A 20,503-nucleotide genomic window follows, 5' to 3' on the forward strand; every position below is an offset into this window, starting at 1 on the left:
ATACATATATATTATCAATTGATATAATATATCAATTACATATCTACATAGTCTGTCTACTTGTAATCCCACTGATAGATAAAAATACATTCAAAGCTTGGTGTGGGAGCTCATGCCTGTAATCCCAGCAGTTTGGGAGGCCAAGGCAGGAGGATCACTTAAGGCCAGGAGTTCAAGACCGGCCTGAGGAACATAGTGAGACCCCATCTCTATGAAAGAAAGAAAAAAAGAAAGGAAGGAAGGCAGGAAGAGAAGTTAGGAAAGCATGGTGTTGCATGCCTGTAGTCCTATCTACTACTCCGGAGGCTGATCAGGAGCTTGAGGCTACAGTGAGCTATGATGCTACTGCACTCCAGCCAGGGTGACAGTGTGAGACCCTGCCTCAAAAAAATAAAATAAAATAAAATAAAAAACTATTTAAATGTTTTTAAAAGACTAAGGCTTGATTAAAGAGAAAATATTTGCAAGGTGTTATGGGATTTATACATCTGTAGACTCAAAATATATGAAAACAAGAGTACAAAAGTTAAGGGAGTAATATTTGGAAGTATACTGTTGTAAGGTTGTTACATTGTGAAATAGTATATCTCCAAAAATAGATTTTGATAACTTAGACACATATTGTAATCTCTAGAACTGTTCTGTCAACAAAGTAGCTGTTACCCATATATAGCTATTTAAATTTAAGTTATTTAATATTAAATAAAATTAAACATTTAGTTCCTCAGTTGCACTAGCAGCATGTGTACTCAGTAGGTACACATGGCTAGTGGCTACTATTTTGCACAGTGTAGATTGGAACATTTCCATCATTGCAGAAAGCTCTATTGGATACTGCTGCTCTAGAGAAACTACCAAAAAATAATTAAAAATAAATATAAAAGAATCGTAATAAAATTTTTAAGAGGGAAGATAAATTGGAATGAAAAATTATGCAATTCAACCCCTCTTCCCTAAATAAGACAGAAAAAGAGGAATAATGAAATAAAAAAAACATGGACAAATAGAAAGCAAATATCAACATGCAAGATTTTCAACAAAACATATCATTAATTACATTAAATGTACATGGACCAAACACACCCACACACAAGATGGAGATTGTCAAACTGGATGGAAAAAAAGCAAAATCCAATTATATGTTGTTTACAGTAATGTACTTTAAGCATAAAGACACAAAGACAGGTTGAAAGTAAAAGGACAGGAAAAATATAATATGCAAAGACTAAGCATGAGAAAGCTGATGTAGCCACATTAATACCAGATAAAATAAATAATAAATAAATAAAGAAAATACAGAATAAAAAATAATAAAAAATAGAGAATAAAAAAGTAGGTTTTAAGATGAAAACCATTAGCAGAGTAAAGAAAGAAATTATATCATAGTGAAAGTTCAAATCAACAAGAAGATTCAATTTTAAATGAGCATATACCTAATTAAACAGTTTCCAGTGACATGAAGCAAACATTGGCAAAACTAAAGAAATAGACAAATCCAATTCACAGCTGGAGATCGAACAACCTTCTTGACAAATATGAAAAGTAGACACAAATTCAGAAAGAATATAGCAGATTTGAGCAGTACTATGAGCCAACTTTTCCTAGTGGACAGTTTTATCAAATACTCCACCCAACACTCCACCCAACACTCCACTCAGCAAAATACAAATTCTTCCCAAGTGCACATAGAACATTCACCAAAATAGAGCATATACCGAGCCATAAAACACATTCATAGGCTGGGGGCAGTGACTCACGCCTGTAATCCTATCACTCTGGGAGGCCAAAACAGTAGGATTGCTTGAGCTCAAGGGTAAGACCCTGTCTCTACCAAAAATAGAAAAAAATTAGCCGAGCGTGGTGTTGTTCACCTGTAGTCCCAGCTACTCAGGAGTCTGAGGCAGAAAGATCACTTGAGCCCAGGAATTTGAGGTTGCAGTGAACTATGATGACGACACTGCACTCTACTCAGGGTGACAGAGTGAGACTCTGCCTTAAGAAAAAAAAAAAAAAAACAACCCACAGATTAATAAATTTCAAAAGATCAAAATCATACAAGTCATGTATTCATATAAAAAACGTTATTAAACTATGAGACCATAACAATAAGTTATTTAGAAAATTCCTAAATATTTGCAAATTAAACTATAACACTTTAAAATAACCAATAGGTCAAAGAAGAAATCACACGGAGAATTATAAAATTATAAAACATTTGAAGTAAAAAATAAGGAAAATACAGTATAACAAAAATATATACTGTGTAGGGTACAGATAAGTAGAAAAAAAATTATAGTTTAAAATGCATATATTGGAAAAGAAGAAACTTAAGAAATAAATGATCTATGCATCTATCTTAGGAAGACAGGAAGAGCTAAAGTTAAATTCAAAGTAAGTAGAAAAAAAGAAATAATAAAATAAGCAAACAGGTCAATGAAATAGAAAACACAATAAAGAAGACTTCAAAAGTCAGCTGTTATTTCTTTGAAAAGCTTTTAAAAAACTGATAACACCAAAAAAGGCAGGAGGGCATCATAACAGATTTTATAGCTATTAACAAATATAAGAACATATTATTGAGAAACCAATACATTTAACAAAGAGATAAATTGACAGATTTCTTAGAAAATGCAACTGCCTAAAACTAATACAAGAAAAAAAAAATCAAGATTTTTAATAGCTCTTTATTCCTTAAAGAAATTGAATTTGTAATTAAAATTCTTCTCACAGGGAAACCTTGGGCTCAGATGTCTTTACTGATGAATTTCACCAAACCTTTAAGGAAGAAATACCACTAGTATAACACAAACTCCTCTGTAGATAGAGAAAGAAGAAACTGTTTGATTTGTTGTATGACGTCAGCATGCTCTGATACTAAAACTTGATAATGATCCTTTAATAAAACAAATTATAGACCGATATCTTTAATAAACATAGATGCAAAATCTTTAACAGAATATCAGCAAATTAATCCAGCAATATTAAAATGGATAACACATCAGGACCAAGTGGAACTTATTGTATCCCTAGAATTCAAGATTGGTTTATTATTAAAATATCAGGCCAGTGATATTCTGAATGGCTGAACTAGCAGGAGTGGCCAGCTTGCTTGGTCAGCTTGCTAAATCACCTTTTATTTGTTTTGCATTCTTCTCTTTTCTTTTACCTCATCCTTTCTGCCCTGCAATTGTATCTTCCAATAAAACATTAAGCACTTAAAAAAATCAATTAACATAATTCACCATAATAACAGAATAAAAGAGAAAAACCATATGATCACTTAACAGATGCAGAAAAGACATTTGACAAAATTCACACCCATTCATGATTAAAAACTCTTAAGCTAGGAAAAGAAATACTTCCTCAAACTCAAAGAGTATCTGGAATAAAGCCTACAGCTAATATCATACCTAACAGTGCAAGACTGAACACCTCAAATGGCAAACAAGGCGAGGGTGTCTGCTCTCATCACTTCTACTCAACCTTTGTCTGGATGTCCTCATCATTTCAATAAGACAAAAAATAAATAAATAAATAAAATTAGAAAGGAAGAAATAAAACTGTCCTTATTCACAGACATGATGAAACAGAAGATAAAGCTCTTTGTAATAAACGATGCTGAATTATTATTCAATTTTAAATATTCAAATATCCAATATTAAAACTGCTATTACTATAAACTCTAATATCATCAGAAAATGTTTTTGACACAATAAACATACATACACCAAAGTAAAAGAAACATGTTATAAAATTATATATTTTTTATGGAAAAACCAAACTCTGAAGCCTTGAATGAGTGGTCCAGAGGCGGTCAGATTACAGTTTGGTTTTATGCGTTTCAGGGAGGCAGGAGTTACAGGCAAAGACATAAATTAATACATGGAAGGTATACATTGGTTTGGCCCAAAAAGATGGGATATCTTCAAGTGGAGGCTTACAAGTCATAGGTGGATTTAGAGATTCTTTAATTTGTGATTGGTTAATGGAGAAAGGCTCTAAAACTTGGAGGAGTTAGTAGAAAGGAATGCTTAAGTTAAAATAAGGGGGGTCTGTCACCACCATGTTATATCATGCCAGCAAAAAAGGCATGTTTAACTAGATTTTAGGGATTGTAATGCATGACTTAACCCTTGCCTTGAATGGTTTTAGGTCTTGTTTATGATTTGGTGTCTTATTGCCACAAAGAGTCTGTTTCGTCAGTCTTACGATCTCTATTTTGGTATTAATGCTGGTCAGTTGCTGTACCTAAACTCCCAAAGGGAGGTGGTATAATGAGGCATGTCCAACCTCCCTTCTCGTCATGGCCAGGAATCCAGTTTTTCAGGTTTCTCTAGGGTCTCCTTGGCCAAGAGAGGGTCCATTCAGTTTGGGGGGCTTAGAATTTCATTTTTAGTGTACAATATATGCTATTATCTCAAAATGGAAAGGAATTAGTCCAGAATGCCAATAGGGATCTTCTCTTGGTGGACTGGGATGATCATTATTTTCTTTCTGTCATAAATTTGTTTAATATAGTTACTGCCCTGGTGTCTATTTTTAGACCTGACATAAGTTGTTAGAAACACAGTTGTACCCCATTACCTTTGACCTAGTTAAAACTTCCACTCCCTGTGTGGTTGTTTGTGATATAGCAACTTATTCCTCATCCCACTGACCCCACACCCCACAGCTGATGACCAAGATAAAACCTAGTGATCAACATCAGAGTCATGTAAATAGTTTCCCATTTCATATTGTGTTTCCTTAAACTAGCCAGTCTGCAATCCCTGTGGGAAAGCCTAAGGGTAACATCCAGGGACCTTAATAAAGGTGTGGTCCCACAGGTTCTCTCCCTCTTTCTCTCCCTCTCTTGCTCCCCACCTGCCGGTTGAGTTCCCTGCCCTCCCTGGGCTTTCTGTATACCTCAGTGGGCACTCCTAACCTGTCAGGGACTTGTGAATAATAAATTTCTTATGTTTCATGCATTTTGGTTTCATGGCTTCATTGTGTCTCACCCAACTGACAAATCCAAACCTAACTTTCCCCCAGTCAGGGACCTCCCGGAAAATGGCTATCTTGGCTTACGGCCACTCTCAAGAGAGAGACCTCAAGAGCAAATTAGAAAGCAAGCATAGCAATAAAAATCATAATGCTTCCTCATACTTCTCCTTATTTCTTCATCTTCTATCATGATCATGACTTATTTTTATAATCAGAAAAATATACATACTTTAAAATATTTTCTTTTATACTCTGTAATTTAATTACAATATTACAAAAGAATATTTGTTTGCTCTATATTATTCCCCTCTTCCTAAAAACTCATCAACTTGTATGATTTACATTTGTAACATATACAGATCATCTTGTGACTTTGCAAACTGCAGGGTTTCCAACATGCCTAAACCATGCTCTGGCATTTTGGTTAGTGCTTTCCAGAGTTTTGGACATGCGGAGACCCAGCTCCCGTTCGGCTCTTTCTAGGGTCCTAGAGGAGCCTTCTCTGGGAGATGACCAACACTTGAGTTCTCCCAGCCCTGCCCTGAGGGACCCCCCAAAAGACAAAAGATCAATATGTCCCAGCACATTGGACGCCCACTTGAGCACACTGGCGGAGAAGCTATGAGCAAGGCTATTCAGGCAGCACTCTTATGTCTAAACTAGCAAACAGGTATAACGTCTACATATAATCATGATCATAATCATTTTCAATATCTAGCTGGGAAACTTGATAAACAAAACCTCTCATATGTTAACATTATGAGGCAAACATCATTGAACTCTGGACTTACAGTTATTTTGACTGTTGCTTTCTCCTTTTAAGGATTGAACCCCAGTGTTAAATCATTTCCCGATGTGGTATAATAAGATGATGATAATTAGGCAATTTTTCAAGGAAAAATTACCACAAAAGGTTTATAGTGAAAAATAAATGCTCTTTTATTTTCTTATAACCTTTTTCAGTTTTCATCCTTGAATTGAGTTGTCTAGTTTAGCACATAAAAATCAGCACATTCAGTTATGTTTGAATTTCAGATTAAAAATAATTTAGCGTACATATGACCCATGCATTATTGGGGATATTCTTATACAAAAAATTGAAATATAATTGGGCTTCCTACATTTTATCTGTCAACCCTACCCCTGAGTCAGCTTTTTCCATTCGATCAAAAGGAGAAACATTTACTTCTGTAGTGGGTTCCACCCGTACGAAGAAATCCAACAGGACTCCAGCATATTAAGTTCCATCTTCATATTTAGTGAATTCACTGATTACTTAAAACTGAAAGAGTTCAATTCTCTAGCTTTATCTTAATGAATTAGACCTCCCTCAGGTGAGTGAAAAAGACAGAAAAGTCCCAAGATACAGGGAAAATATGATCTCTGCATCACTATTCAGAAATATTGCTCGAAACAGCATTCAGAACACAGAGGACACAACCCAGCAATTTTGAGCCTAGAGCATTGCCATCCCTTGTGTTTGCAGCCTTTCCATCTCGTTGGCAGCCACCTAGGCAGTGATGGGGAGACTGAAATCACCCAGGCCCGAATCCTTGGCAATTAGATCACTTCACCTTATAGCTAATAGTTTTTCTTCCTGGGAATCATCCAGTCACACAGTTGCGGGTGAAGAAATTTCAGAACATGCTGTCACTGCCCTTTCGTTCCAACTGAGAGAAAACAAGAATAGAAGACTAACGCCCCTCCCCTGTGATAAGCAGACGTAAATTCTGGTCTCTTCAGTTAGGCGGAAGGCCAGCGTCCACCCCAGATGCAGAGAAAAGAAAGACGGTCTCGGGATTATTGACTGTGTTGAGGATTATCTGCTAGCATAGTACAATGGGTAAACAATCAAAGTGACCTAAGGCAGGTCCTAGGTCCAAGGGAAGGGGCAGTCGATTTAACAAATACTGCCCAGCTATATGAAGTTAAATTTTACGATGCTTGTTTAGGTTGTAGGAAAATGTACTTTGTTCTAACTGATGCTATCTGCTTCTGTGAACCTGCTTGCTGTTTACTCAATTGTTTAAAATAGTTAATCAGGTAGGACCGGAGGGTCTTTAGATGATCTCATAACCTTGAAGCTGGAAATTGTTGCCTAAGATGTCCCAAGGTGTGTATGTTTAATGTTCCACATGGTGTAACGGTGAAGGGTATATAAGTTGTCACAAAACCCGTGCTTAGGGCCACACTCCCAGCTCGGTGGGATTCCCTGCCGGAGAGCGTGCGGCTGGCCAGCTAATAAAGACTCACTAAATTTCAATCAGTCTTTCGTTGTTGACTTTCTCGCTCTGGTCCATAACACCCCCACGGGCTGGAGAGAAACAAATTATGAGAGTTACTGTATCAGAATGAGGCAGTCTCAGCAGAGAAGTGGCCCTTGTAGCTTGCCATAGTTATTCTCAAAAGTGTTTGTGAAGATCTTGGGTGCCTTCCTGTCTCCTTGAATGTCACCACAGCCAAGACTAAAAAGTCCTTATGGCCACAGAACTGTGACTCAGGTTTCTCTCTGCTCCTATTTAAAAGTTAGTCCCAGAAAGCTAGGACAGTCTGCTTGACAAAAGCCATGGTCAAGTTGAGGGTAAAGACACAAGGTGATTCTTCCTACTGTTTTCTCTACAGGGCAGAAAGAAGTAGAGAAGTCATTAGGAATGGCAGGAGTCAGAGGATGAGTGTTTGGGGAATGAATACAATGATTCCAGTTGTGTTTTTATTTCCTTGAAACCTCTTGTGGTTCCTTTAATGCCCTTTGACCGGCTGGCAGTGGTGTCAGGTCTGAATGCAGGACTGGAATGCACTTCACTGAGGAAGTAAAGCAAACTTGTCTTCATTTGGTTACCATGGCAATGGCACTGTGTGTTACCAACCCAGTGATTTGCATTGCAAACCATCACTGGAAATGAGGGCAGCGAACTTGATATTCAGGGTGGAGAGATTCAATTCAAGGGAACTTCCATTGGAAAGTTCAGAAGGAACAAAACAAACATACACACATACCCCCAAACTCATAAAGAAGGGGGGCAAACTGTGAGTAAGGGCTAAACAGGGTCAGTCTTATCTTCCATGGAATTTGGGTATCTATGAAGTATTTCAGTTGAAAGATGATACAATTTCACATTAAAAAGCTATATAAGCACATTATCAACCTCATTTTTTAAATTAAATTTCATAATCACATTCAGCATGCATTCTTATAAATGACATAATGCTAAAGCACTATGTAAAAGTAATCCTATTCTTGAGTCATGCATCCCAACAATACTCTTCATTTTTTTAAAATTTCAGAATATTATGAAGGTACAAATGCTTTGGTTACATATATTGCCTTTGCACCATCCAAGTCAGAGCTACAGGTGTGCCCAACACCAAGACATCATGCACAGTACCCATTAAGTATGAATTTACCCATCCCCTTCTCCCCCCTCCCACCTGCCCAATGCCCTATGAATGTTACTTCCATACGTGCACATAAGTGTTGATCAATTTGTATCAATTTAATGGTGAGTACACGTGGTGCTTGTTTTTCCATTCTTGTGATACTTCACTTAGAAGAATGGGCTCCAGCTCCATCCAGGATAGTAAAAGAGGTATTAGCTCATCATTTTTTTTATGGCTCAATACTCTTCATTTTGATAAGCTACATTGTCACAGTTTAAAATGATGGCAAAGATCATGCACATGTCAAACTATATATTTAGTTTTACACAGAGAGGAACCCCAATATGTAAAAAGATGAAATGAAAGTGCTGAGGTTGAAAAGCAACTGGTCAATTCTCCTTCTCCCTCTCTGACAGCCCACGCCGTTTCTCTGAAGAGCTTTCAGCCTCAGTGAGTGGGATTGGAATACCTACCTCCTAGCCTTAGAAACTGGCCCTCAGCCTGCCCTGAGAGATCCCTTTGTCTCTTAAGACTTCTGCTCCCCTCTTCACCACCAGAAACTGAAACTCTGCCTCTCCGGAGTCCAGGACTATTTGCAAGTATTTCCAAGAGCTCTGGCTAGATGGAGAAGATTGCAGAAGGTAAGCTTTCCTTCCTTCCACATTCATGCTCAATATTTTTTGAACATTCCCAACGAGCCAGAAACTTACTAGAAAACACAATCTCCATGTACAGCACAATTAAATGATGATTGGGACTGATTTATAAGTTAGTAAGATACAAAAATAAATGGGAGACAATTCTTTCCTAAGTAATCCTTAATAGATAATATGATAAATCTAGCTACTAAATGCATATCATGATATTAAATGTCCCCAAATCACTCTATGTTCTAGTAGATGGACTTTAAGATGGTGTTTCATTTTAGGGAAACATTTAACAGTGTTTATATTTTCCCCCTTTGAGTTAAATTTGACACATCATGCATGCTTAACAAATATTTGGTATTCATTCTCATCACAATAAATCCTGCCAAGTCAATTCAATCTTTCTACAGTAAAGATCCAAATAAAACGCTGCCTCCATCATGAAAGATGGCCCCATCTTTTCTCCTTATTTTGCTTATGCCTGTCCTAGAGATTTTACCACATTGTGCCTGATTCTTGACATTGAGTCTCAACTGGAACTTATTTTGCCCCTGATGGGACCTTTGCCACTGTCTAGAGACATTTTTGTTGTCACAATGAGGTGGAGGGTGCTACTGGTATCTAGTGGATAGAGGCCAAGGATGCTGCTTCTTATAATACACAGAACAGCTGTGCTCCCCAGAATTTTTTAGCCCCAAATATCAAGAGTGCTGTAGTTGAGAAACACTGTGTTAGAGAAAGTAAAGGCAAGAAAAGCTTAGGACGCAGAGCCACAAGTGCTTAGTTCCCACGCTGGCTCCAACACTTACTAGTGATGAGATGTTGGGCAGGTCTTAATTTCTGAGTCTTGGTATTCTTATTAGTACAGTGCAGATACTTCTTTTATAGATGCTCCCTTCACAGAATTATTGTAGGGATTAATGCAATAACACACGAGAAATTACCTGTAAACTCACTACAATCATCATTATATGTGTTATAATTGTAGGTATAATGATGAATGTAATAATTGCGAAGGCAGTTTAGGTACATCATACATAGGTTTAGAGCTCAGTAATAAAATCTGGACTGGATTTCAGATCTGAACTTGAATCTTATTTGTTTGTATTTCATCTCAAGAAGTATTTATATTGAGCAGTATCTCAGGTCTGGCACTCTTTTAATACTATGGATATAAAAATAAAATATTCACCCTGAATTAAGGAGCTCTCTTTGTAAGATGAAGATTGAGTCATAAGCAAATAGTTATAATATTATGTAAAATAAGCCGGGATAACAGAGGATAGGCGAATAAAGTTTTTCAGAAGCAGGCCAATTCAAGACATATAAAAAAGTTTATGGGCTGCATTATAACCAACAACAGCAACCTTCCTTTACTACCTTGCTTTACTGATTCCCATGGGGGGAAGGTACATTCTTATGACTTAGATTACCCATTCTGCAGAATAGATGAAAGTCAATAAGAAAACTGAAATTGCTTTTTCACAATGAACATGTTAAATCTGGCCACCTAGAAAAGTAACAAAATGAAGGCAGCTCTCAAGTCTTTAATTGTGAAATGAAACCACTAACTAGTACTCAAAATGACTGCACATTCTGTGAATTGCTCATCACTGTAATTAAGATACAAAATGTTTTCAGGACACAAATGAGTGTTTTGCGTAAGGTTCTCTAAGACACTCCAGAAAGCTAGATAGTATTTTCATTTATTTTGCCCAATAAATATCCAATAGACTGAACTAAAATGACCTGACACATTAATATAGGAAGTGAGCATTGTTTTGCCCCTTTCTCTACCAAGCCACCACGTTTTGAGTTGGAAGGGAGGGTACCAAATATCCAGGGACATCTCATAGAAAACAGTGAGTGGACTTACCTTTCTTCCACATTGTCCTGGGTGCTCAAGGACATCGGGATCATTGAATAGTTGTTATATTACTGACACATACTTCTTACACTCTTCCTTGTAATATTTTCTTCCATGGATCTCATGACCTATAATGTACTCAGGATTGCCTAGGCCAGTGGTTTCAAGTCATTTTCGTCCAAAGGGCTCTTCAATGGTTCAAGAAGAACCAACACCTTCACAACTAATTGTATATCAACAAACATCACATAATTCTTAAGAAAAAAAGCCCAGGCTTCTAATACAATCCTAATAAAGTATAGTTTATGTGTTACTATCCCACACCATGAACACTGTCAATATGAAACAGTCTGAGAGCACTTAATATCCCTCACAGACACTATTGGATGTTCCTGAGCACCCAATCACCTTCAGTTTAGTAGGAAGTTGTTTTAGGGCTGTTATCAAAGCAGCTCTTCACATGACCTCCTTATTCTGCCAACAGTTCAAAGAGTTAACTGGGCTAATCTGGAATACCAGAGTCAAAGAAGCCTTTATATCTATTTTCCCTCTATCTGTCTCTTAGTCAAACCCATATATCTCAATCCTATGTATAGGAATCAAAATGGCTAAATTCTTCTTTGAGTACTAGAACTGGAAGGCTTTCCTCTGCAATTTAGCAAACACACCACCCACCCTCACCAGCAGCCTTCTTGTCTCGATGAAGAAACTCATGTTAAGGAAAACTTAGAAAGGAACTAACTGTGGGTACTGCTAAATGCATGGCACTGTGCTGAGTGCTTTACAGATATTATCTCATTTAAATTACTTCACATTAGCCCTGTGAAGTAAAGAATCACTATCTACATCGCACAGATGAAGAAACTGAAGATCCAAGGTTAAATGCATCTTCCTATACAATATAGGTGGTAGGATTTGAATATACATATTACTAGCTACAAAAAATTTATGTTTCCACTATGCCATATTCTTGGGAAAAGTAATAAATGTGGTTCATATAGAGTCAAACTAACTCTATTTATACCCATAAGTCAATGAACACTCAATTGCCATATTCTGAACTACCAAATAAAGAATGTGGTTTTTGTTTTTTTCTTGTAAACTTGTTTTGGATTTGAGACTGTGTTCTATGTGGCTTGCTACCCCTGGAATTTCTAATAGCCTAGCATCATGAAAACATGCCTGGAAAATTGAGGGGAAGACATTCAAACCAGATCATAGCAAACATGAAATTTTCCAAGAAAGACTGGTACTGGGTAAAAAGGATCCTCAGGGGAGTGCATCTGTCCCAACTTTGAGTAATATGGACTCTCCACACTGCAGAAGGCAGATAAAAGTAAAACTCCACTGAAACGAAAGTGTGGCTTATGTTTTTACGAGCATCTTCCATAAAATTATTTAAGTTCTTAAGTAGCACTATCTCTTTAGCTAGGCCATAAGCTGTGGAAGAAGAGCAAGTGTTATGTTTTTGTTCACCAGTGTATCCCCAAAAAGGCCCTAAGACAGCACACAGGGAATGCTCAATTGTAGTGAATGTAAATCTTCACACTGTAGTCTTACTGTACAGGTGGTAAAGGATTTCAAGTAGAGAACCACCAAAGTAACAGAATGGCTAGCTTAAGGGAGAGGAATAAAAAAAAACATTTTTACTGTCTTCACATACTTTAATGATGGTTCTGTGGAAGAAAGAAGCAGACCAAAATAGGTGGAGTTAGACCCAATTGATGGAAACTCTAGGGGGAAGGACATTGAACCAATAGGAAGAAAAACTTTGTAATACTCAAGAATAAGATTAAGTTAACATTAATAGCAAGAAGCCATGGTGATAGTGTGTTCCCTTGATATAATCTAATGAGAGTGCTACCTCACCTCTGTGTTCTTCCTCCCTAAAACCCATAACCCCAGTCTAATCATAAGAAAAACACCAAACAAATCCCAAGTGAAGAAAAATTTACAAAACACTTGATCAGTATTCTTCAAAAATTTCTAGATCATCAAAAATAAAGAAAGTCTGAGAAACTGGGACAGTCAAGAGGAGCCCAATGAGATGTTGCAAATAAATGTGATGTGGTATCCTGGATGAGACAATAGAACAGAAAAAGAATATTAGGTAAAAACTAAGGAAATTTAAGTGAACTATGCACTTTAGTTAATAATGATGTATCAATATCAGTTCATTGATTGTAAACAAGTGTACCATACTAGTGGGAAAAGCTCTGCAATTTTTCTATAAATCAAAAACTATTAAAAAGTGAAAAGTTCATTTATTTGGTGGTTGGACTAGAAGATATTTAGCTAACTCTGAGATTCAGTTATTCTAAAATAAGATATTTGTGATAGTGTTTAAAGCAACAAATAGCAGTGGGATCATATAAAATTAAAAATATATTAATAAGAGATATAAGAAATATATGCATAAATAAATGGTTGCATGTATATCTATGCATATATGCAATATCATTGTATAGTATATATTAATATAATATCATGTTAAAAATAGCTATTTTTGGATGATATCATTATGGATAATTTTTATTTTCTTCATTTTATTTGACTGCATTTTCAAAATAATTGATCAAGGCCATAACTATTTTCACAAAATAAGAAGATAATAAAATTTTGATTTTTAAAATCAATCAGTATTCATCATGAGTAATGCATGTCCGGGCTAGGTGCCCCTCCTCCAAGCTTAACCAATTCCCTGTGTTTACCTCAGTCATTATACTTTAGAAACTATTTTGTACGTTAGTGTTATTTGTCTCCCATCCTATATTATAATCTTGAGAACAAAAATGTCTCACCTCTGCACCTCTGTACTACTTTGTGCTGGAATATTGTGCATTTGGGGCACAGGCACAATGCCACGCAGTAGGCAACCACAGACAAGTAACTGCCTCAGTTTTTTCATATGTAAAACGAAAACTTTGGGCTACCATCATCTCTGAGGATCCTTACAGATCAAAGATTCAAGATTCTCTGCCTATTTCAATGAATTAGGCAAAACTTTACAAAATAGGTAGATTTTATGTAGTCAAAAGGGTCCTTCTAAGAGGGTGGGAGATTCTGTGACTTGCCCAACTTCTTCTTTTGCATCTTCTGGAAGCGGGTGGAAAGTTGAGATTCAGGAAATGTCTGCTCTGTGGGAATTGGTTCAGAAAGTGTAGGTTTTAAATAATTTATTATTTGCTGTTAAATTTGTCCTTGCAGTTTACAAAGGCCTGAACATATGAGAATGGCTAAAATATAGGAGGATCAAATACAAGGATAATTATTTCATAAGACCTTGATAAAACCATTTCTTACAGTTTTCTACAATATACAGCATATACCTGTGTGAGGAAGTGAGCGTATTGCTATATGTGAGTCATTCTAATTATGCTACTTTTTTCTGGAGCCGAGACTAAGAAAGAATGATGTAAAAGCACAATTCACAGTCCATACATCTCAAAGTCAAACTCAAAGGGCCTTCCCGGCCTTCCAACACCATGAATTCTGCCATCTCATACTCAGCAACATTCTCCACCTATCCAATTCCTATTTTCTATGGACACTGATCACTTAAAACATCAAGTTCACTTACAAGAGCCATTATAGTTTGCATTTGCTTCATTTTGCTGCTATAACAAATTACCACAAACTTAGTAGCTTAAGACAACCAATTCATTATCTTATAGTTCTAGAGATCAGAAGTCCAAAATTGGTCTCACTGGCTAAAATCAAGGTGTCAGCAGAGCTGCATTCCTTTCTGGAGGAGGCTCTAGGAGAGATTCATTTCCTCGCCTTCTAGAGGGGGCCTCCTGCCTTGGCTCATGGCCCCTTCATCATCAAAGCCAGCAGTGTAGCATCCTCAAATCTCTCTCCGACTCTGACCTCTGCTTCCATCATCATGTCCCCTTCTCTGACTCTGACCCTTCTACCTCCTTCTTATAAGGGCCCCTTGGACTACACTGGGTCCATCCACCCAAAGAACCCAGGATAATCCCCTCATCTCAAGACCCTGAACTTCATCACATCTACAAAGTCCCTTTAGTCATGTAAAGTAACATATTGACATCTTTGATGGGGGCCACTATTCTATGTGCCACACACCCATCTTTCTCCCACTATGCACCTTGTGCGCTGAACTCTAGTTTCACAGTGACCTCCGAAGAAGACACCTTTGGTACCAGTCACTTCTTGTCACAGAGAAGTCATTACTTCATTGGTACTATAAAGACTCTTTTAAAAAGTCTAAATGGCCACCTAAGTCTCTAATTACAGCTACGTGAGCATGTAATACTTTTGTATTCAGACAATTTTTTTTCTTGAATGCATAAGCTTTGTTTAGATTTAACTCTGGACTCCACTATGTATTATTTGTGTCACTTAGAGCAGGCTGCTTTCTTTTCCTGAGCTACACCATCTCCAACTCAGCCACACTGGCTACCACCCTTACACCCCACCCCACCAGCCCTGAAGTTTCTCTGTGTGAGATTTGAGGGGTATCTAGGGTGTATTAAATTATATAGTAAGAGTCATAATTGGACTTCATAGACTTAGTAGAAATAAATAAATAGAAGACAAATAAGATCATAGAACTTGGGTAGGCTTTTTAATGACTAGTCTAAAGTCTTATATATTAATTCTCTTCTCTGAAAATATTTTCAATATTTATTTCCCAGAACCAATAACACACACACACACACACACACACACACAAGAAACCTCTGACAAACTACCTAAATGTCCAAAAAGACACTCAGGTGATGAAATATCATGCACATTATAAAATACGATTCTTTAAAAGAGTTTTTTTTTATTATTAATCCTCTGACCCCTCCCTCTCCTTACCCAATCCTGTGTGTCTCTGTGATTCACTAAAATTCATCCAAGCTGTTGGGTGTTGCCCATGGGTCTCTAAAACACTTCTCTTCCTTTCCCCTATTAATACTATATTTAATTTGCTAAAAGGTCCATGTTTAATTAAGAACATATATTATTAGCAAAAAAAAATCTATTATGGATAATTCAAATATATAGCTTATGTCTTTCCTTAACACAATATCTTTATCACCTCATAACATGAAATAGAAGCTTATGATCCACTCCCTGAAAAAGCTTCACACCTTCATTATATTATTGGGGTCTGTTTGTTCCCTGGTCCCTTTATTCTCTTGTTCTCATTCTTTCATTCACATTCCCTCCGTGCATTGTTCTTTCTCTAGATAAGGAATATATCAGTTTGGCTCACTGCAAACAGTTAAAACGATGCAATGTGTTTAAAATAAGGTGAAAAATTCATAACCCCATCTTCTAAATCTTATAAAGTATCATCACAAAAGTTGTCGTTGCCAATCATTGTCCTCCAGGCTTTTTCACTTAAGAACCCATGCTGGACATCATGCTATATCCGAGAACATACATTTGAATGATTTTTTAGTCACCGTATAGTAGCCCATTATATCGACATACCACAATTTGTTTCTCTCTGGTTCTCCCTTCAGTGTTGCTGCAGAAAGCAGAATATTCCCCTCATTATATTTATAACTTCATGTAATTTGTTAGTGGAAAAATAATGAAAAAGAATGAAAAGGCATTCCTACAATTCTCTTAAAAAAAATCCTTTCCCCAAACTCCCTCATTTTTTGATTTCTTGCCTTAGAGGAGTTAGGGGAATGGTCTGGTAAAGTTATTATTTAGCTACATATTATCAAACAGATAATTATTAAAAAGAACAGATAATTACTAAATCACCACTTCCTCAGAGACTATGATCAAAAGGACCAGACTCGCATGTCTGAACCAGAAGTGAGAGGGAGCCACGACTGACTTAAGAAAAGTATCTGCCAAAAATACAATTGCTTTTATTATATATGCAATAAAAATTATATATCTATAAAATAGTTTATATATATATATATATGCCTATTTACATATACATTTGTGCAAATATATTTTATTGTCAGGTTGGAACATTCAATTTCATTGAAAATTGTACCAGAATGACATCCTCACACTGAAATATCACTCCCTAAAAACTAGAAATGGCACAGCACCACACTTATAAGCAGTCTTTACCTCCTGGACTGACTCTCTCTCTCCCTACCCCCTTCCCTGGAATTGGCTAGCTTTCAAAACCACACTATTCAATTGTCAGTTCTTAACCCACACAACTCCAGATTAGTTTTTTTCCTCCTCTGCCCCCCTCTAGGAAATGGCCAAAACTCCATTTTCCTGGTTATATCTCAACCCCTTCATCACCAACAGCATTTAAAATCAGTCTGTTTGTTTCTAACAACTCCAATCTGATCAATTTCACCAGCATTCAATGCAAGCCTGTTCGTTAGGTAACAGTCCAAAGAGGGAGAAAAGGCAGATTCTGTGTCTTGTCTCTTCTTTCAGTGACCAGGGAGAGCATTTAGATTGCTATGGTGTACACCCAAAAAAGTTTTTGATAGAAAGTCTTACCTTCCTCAGTTGGAGAAGAGCTCTGGGGACAAGCAGTGCTCATCCCCTAAAGAAGGTGATCATCAAAGCCCCCTCCACCAGCCTCCATCCACCTGCAGAAAAGCTCTGCTCATGAGCTGTCTGCAAGTTGTATGTCCAGACAGTTCCTCAAGGAAATAGTGCAGCATTTGACTAATCTTGCATAACATTTTCATAATCCACGCCCATTTGTCCTAAGGAAAAACCTGTTTTTCTGATCCAAAAGGATCAAGAAACACTCACAACGGGGGACTGGGACAGTATGGCACCTTCAGACAGATAATCAGACTAGAGGATCCTTTCAGCATTCACGGGCCTTACAGGGTTTTTTGAGCTCTACTTTGTGTGCCAGACCCCAGGTTGGGAAAACGAGATGTGAAGATGAACAAATCACTCTCCTCTCCACGCAGGCGCTTGTAGCCTTTTGGAGGCTACAAATGTGAAAACAACTAGTAACTCCCATGGAGGAGTATTGAGGCCACTGAGGGAGAGGAGGTGAATTATCGATGGGGAATCTGGGAAGACTTCCCCCAGGGGATAGTGCCAGCACTGGGTTTTGAAGAATTAATAGACGCTTTCCTGATGAGTGAAGGTTGAATACAGTTGAGGCTGTGGGGAGGATGGTGAAGGTGGAGAGAGTACCATATGCAAATCTCAAAGTCAGTGAACAGCATGGTGCATTTGGGGAACTTCGAAGAAGCTGTATGGCTGAAACATAGAGTACGTGGAAACAAAGGGGAGAGACGAGGCTGAAGAAGGAGAAGTGTTGTCCAATGGGCTGACTTATGACTTAGAAAATGATAACTGGGAATTTGGGTACCATGATGATTCTACTCTTTAGTGTCTGAACTCAGTATATTATTTGTAATTGTCAGAGAGAAGCATTGAAGGAATCAATTCAATATCTATTTAGTTACTCTGTGTGATTAGAAAATGGGTGGTCTTGTTGATTAAATGACCTAGCTTGGGTGAAGGCACTGATTATCAACTTTCAAATAATTAGAATAATTAAAGCACATTAAATATTAAGGCATCATTAGTATACTTGAATATTCCTTTGACAATCCAAAAGGATCTTCAAGACTTTAGAACGGCTCAGGACTGTTCTCAGTGTTAATATTACTCAGTGTAAGGGCCAAGATGATTGCTAACAAGGTCGGCTGAAAAGGAGGTGAGCTTAGGGTTCTCCTGTTTTAAAAATCACTTTGCATTTTAGAGTATTTTTACACCTTCATATGCTGGGAAGCCTCCTGACAGATTGAATTTGGGCCAGTGTAATAAATGAAGCACTATGCTAATAATGTTAATACAAACAGATAATCAGAATAAACCACATTTCCCCGTGTGATCTTGCAAACATATGGTCATATGGTTGAAACTTGGCAAGTTAACTGTCATAAGAACCCTGAAAGGCAGGTGGAATGAATTAGTAATTTTATCCCTGGGTCAGACCTCCGTCCTCGGTATTTTCCTGTTCCCATAGACCAGCAAACCCTTAAAAGAACAAGTATATACATACTATTGTTAAAATTTCTTCCTCCAGTGAAATCACATTAATGATTATAATTTGCTCCATTAGTATTGACTTTACAGCTTCATTAGGTGCTTTCAGATTCGTGCTCATTATTTTATTTTGTTTCTAAAGATCTGTTGGATACCTAGGGCAGGAATACTGTTTTGTTTTGTTTTCTCCCCTGCATTTAACATGTAAGAAGCCAAGGCTCAGAGAGGTGACTTGCTTTGCTCAAGGTCACATGACCTGAACTACAAGCCGTGCTTCTGTCTTCGAACCTGAATATCCTTTCTACAAGACAAGCTTCAAGCACATTTCTTTACAATACAGTTGTCCACAGTCAGTACATTGTGCTGTTGGGGTGGTCTCCTGAATTCCTGACCAGTTCCCATAGCCCCCACATGATTTTTAGTTGACCCAATGCCCATCTTCTTTAGCCTTCTTTAATGTCCTGGCCAAGTCATTACCTTTTAAAAATTGTTTTGTTTCATTCTACCTTGACTTTGACCTCTCTTTTTCTCACCTGGTTTTCCCAGGTTCTGTCTCTTGCCTCTACTTGGATTCTCCCTCTCTGCTAGCAACTAAAGTGTCATGTCTCTTTTGGATGGCCTGCCTGTCTTCAGTTTGTTCTTTCCCTCAATACCCCATTTATTTATTTATTTATTTTTTTCTATGAGGACTGTGGACTAGAGAACATGAAACAAGAGATGTCTTCATCTTGTGTTTGGCCCAGCACCAGGCTCAGCATCTCAGCCTTCCGGTTACCAGTCACTGGGGGATATGGGCATAAAGCTAACAGCCCCCAAAGACCGAGGACAGGGTACAAAGCTCTTCCATTTCACACCCATAAAGGGTATAGTTGAACCTTCACTGCATCTTGCTCCTGCTTGTTGAGCCAAAAGCAAACATCCACTTGGTTAGGAGCGAGATGAGCATCCTGGGTCAGGTCAGCCCAAAAGGCTAGTTACCTAAGGTAGACCAGGTGGCTAGCTTAAGAATAAATCCTGGTAAAGAGGAAACCAAGGCCATCTAGCAATACAGTAGAGAATGTCATGTCTAAGAATCCAGATAAATTTTCAGAATGAAGGTCCTAAACAATGTGAGCACCAGTGTGGTAGTAGCGGTGAGATCTGCCCAGATCAGGACAGGAGGTGTCTAAACAATAAGAAGTGACTTGCTTTTGGCTTTAGGATTAATTACAGGATGCAGGCATGACTGCAGAAGGCAAAGACTTAACCAAATGTGCAGATCCATGGATAACCATCTGTAAGAACAAGACAGAAGGCAGAGAAAAAAGAAAGGAAGTACCTGAGAGAGGAGGAGGTAGGCAGTGGAAAGGGGGTTGACAAAGAGCAGCAAAGACTCTGGTTTAATCAAACCAGGGCTCCACTGAGCACCCCTGCCCCACCCCATCTAACATCTATCTAATACCAGACCTGTACAGTACCCTCGAGCCTCACCGAGCTAGTCAAATCTCCCCAGAGCCTCTGCTCTCTCTCGCCCCTATGACTTTGCATATGCACTTTTCCTTCTGTGGAACATGTTCCTAGTTGGGCCACTTGAAAAATTCCTAAGCATTTGTCAGGGCTTCACTTACAGATGATTCCCTTTATAAATCTCTCCTTGGCACTTTACTTGCCAATTTATTTG

Source organism: Eulemur rufifrons, chromosome 29, assembly GCF_041146395.1.
Source record: "Eulemur rufifrons isolate Redbay chromosome 29, OSU_ERuf_1, whole genome shotgun sequence".
NCBI lineage: Eukaryota > Metazoa > Chordata > Mammalia > Primates > Lemuridae > Eulemur > Eulemur rufifrons.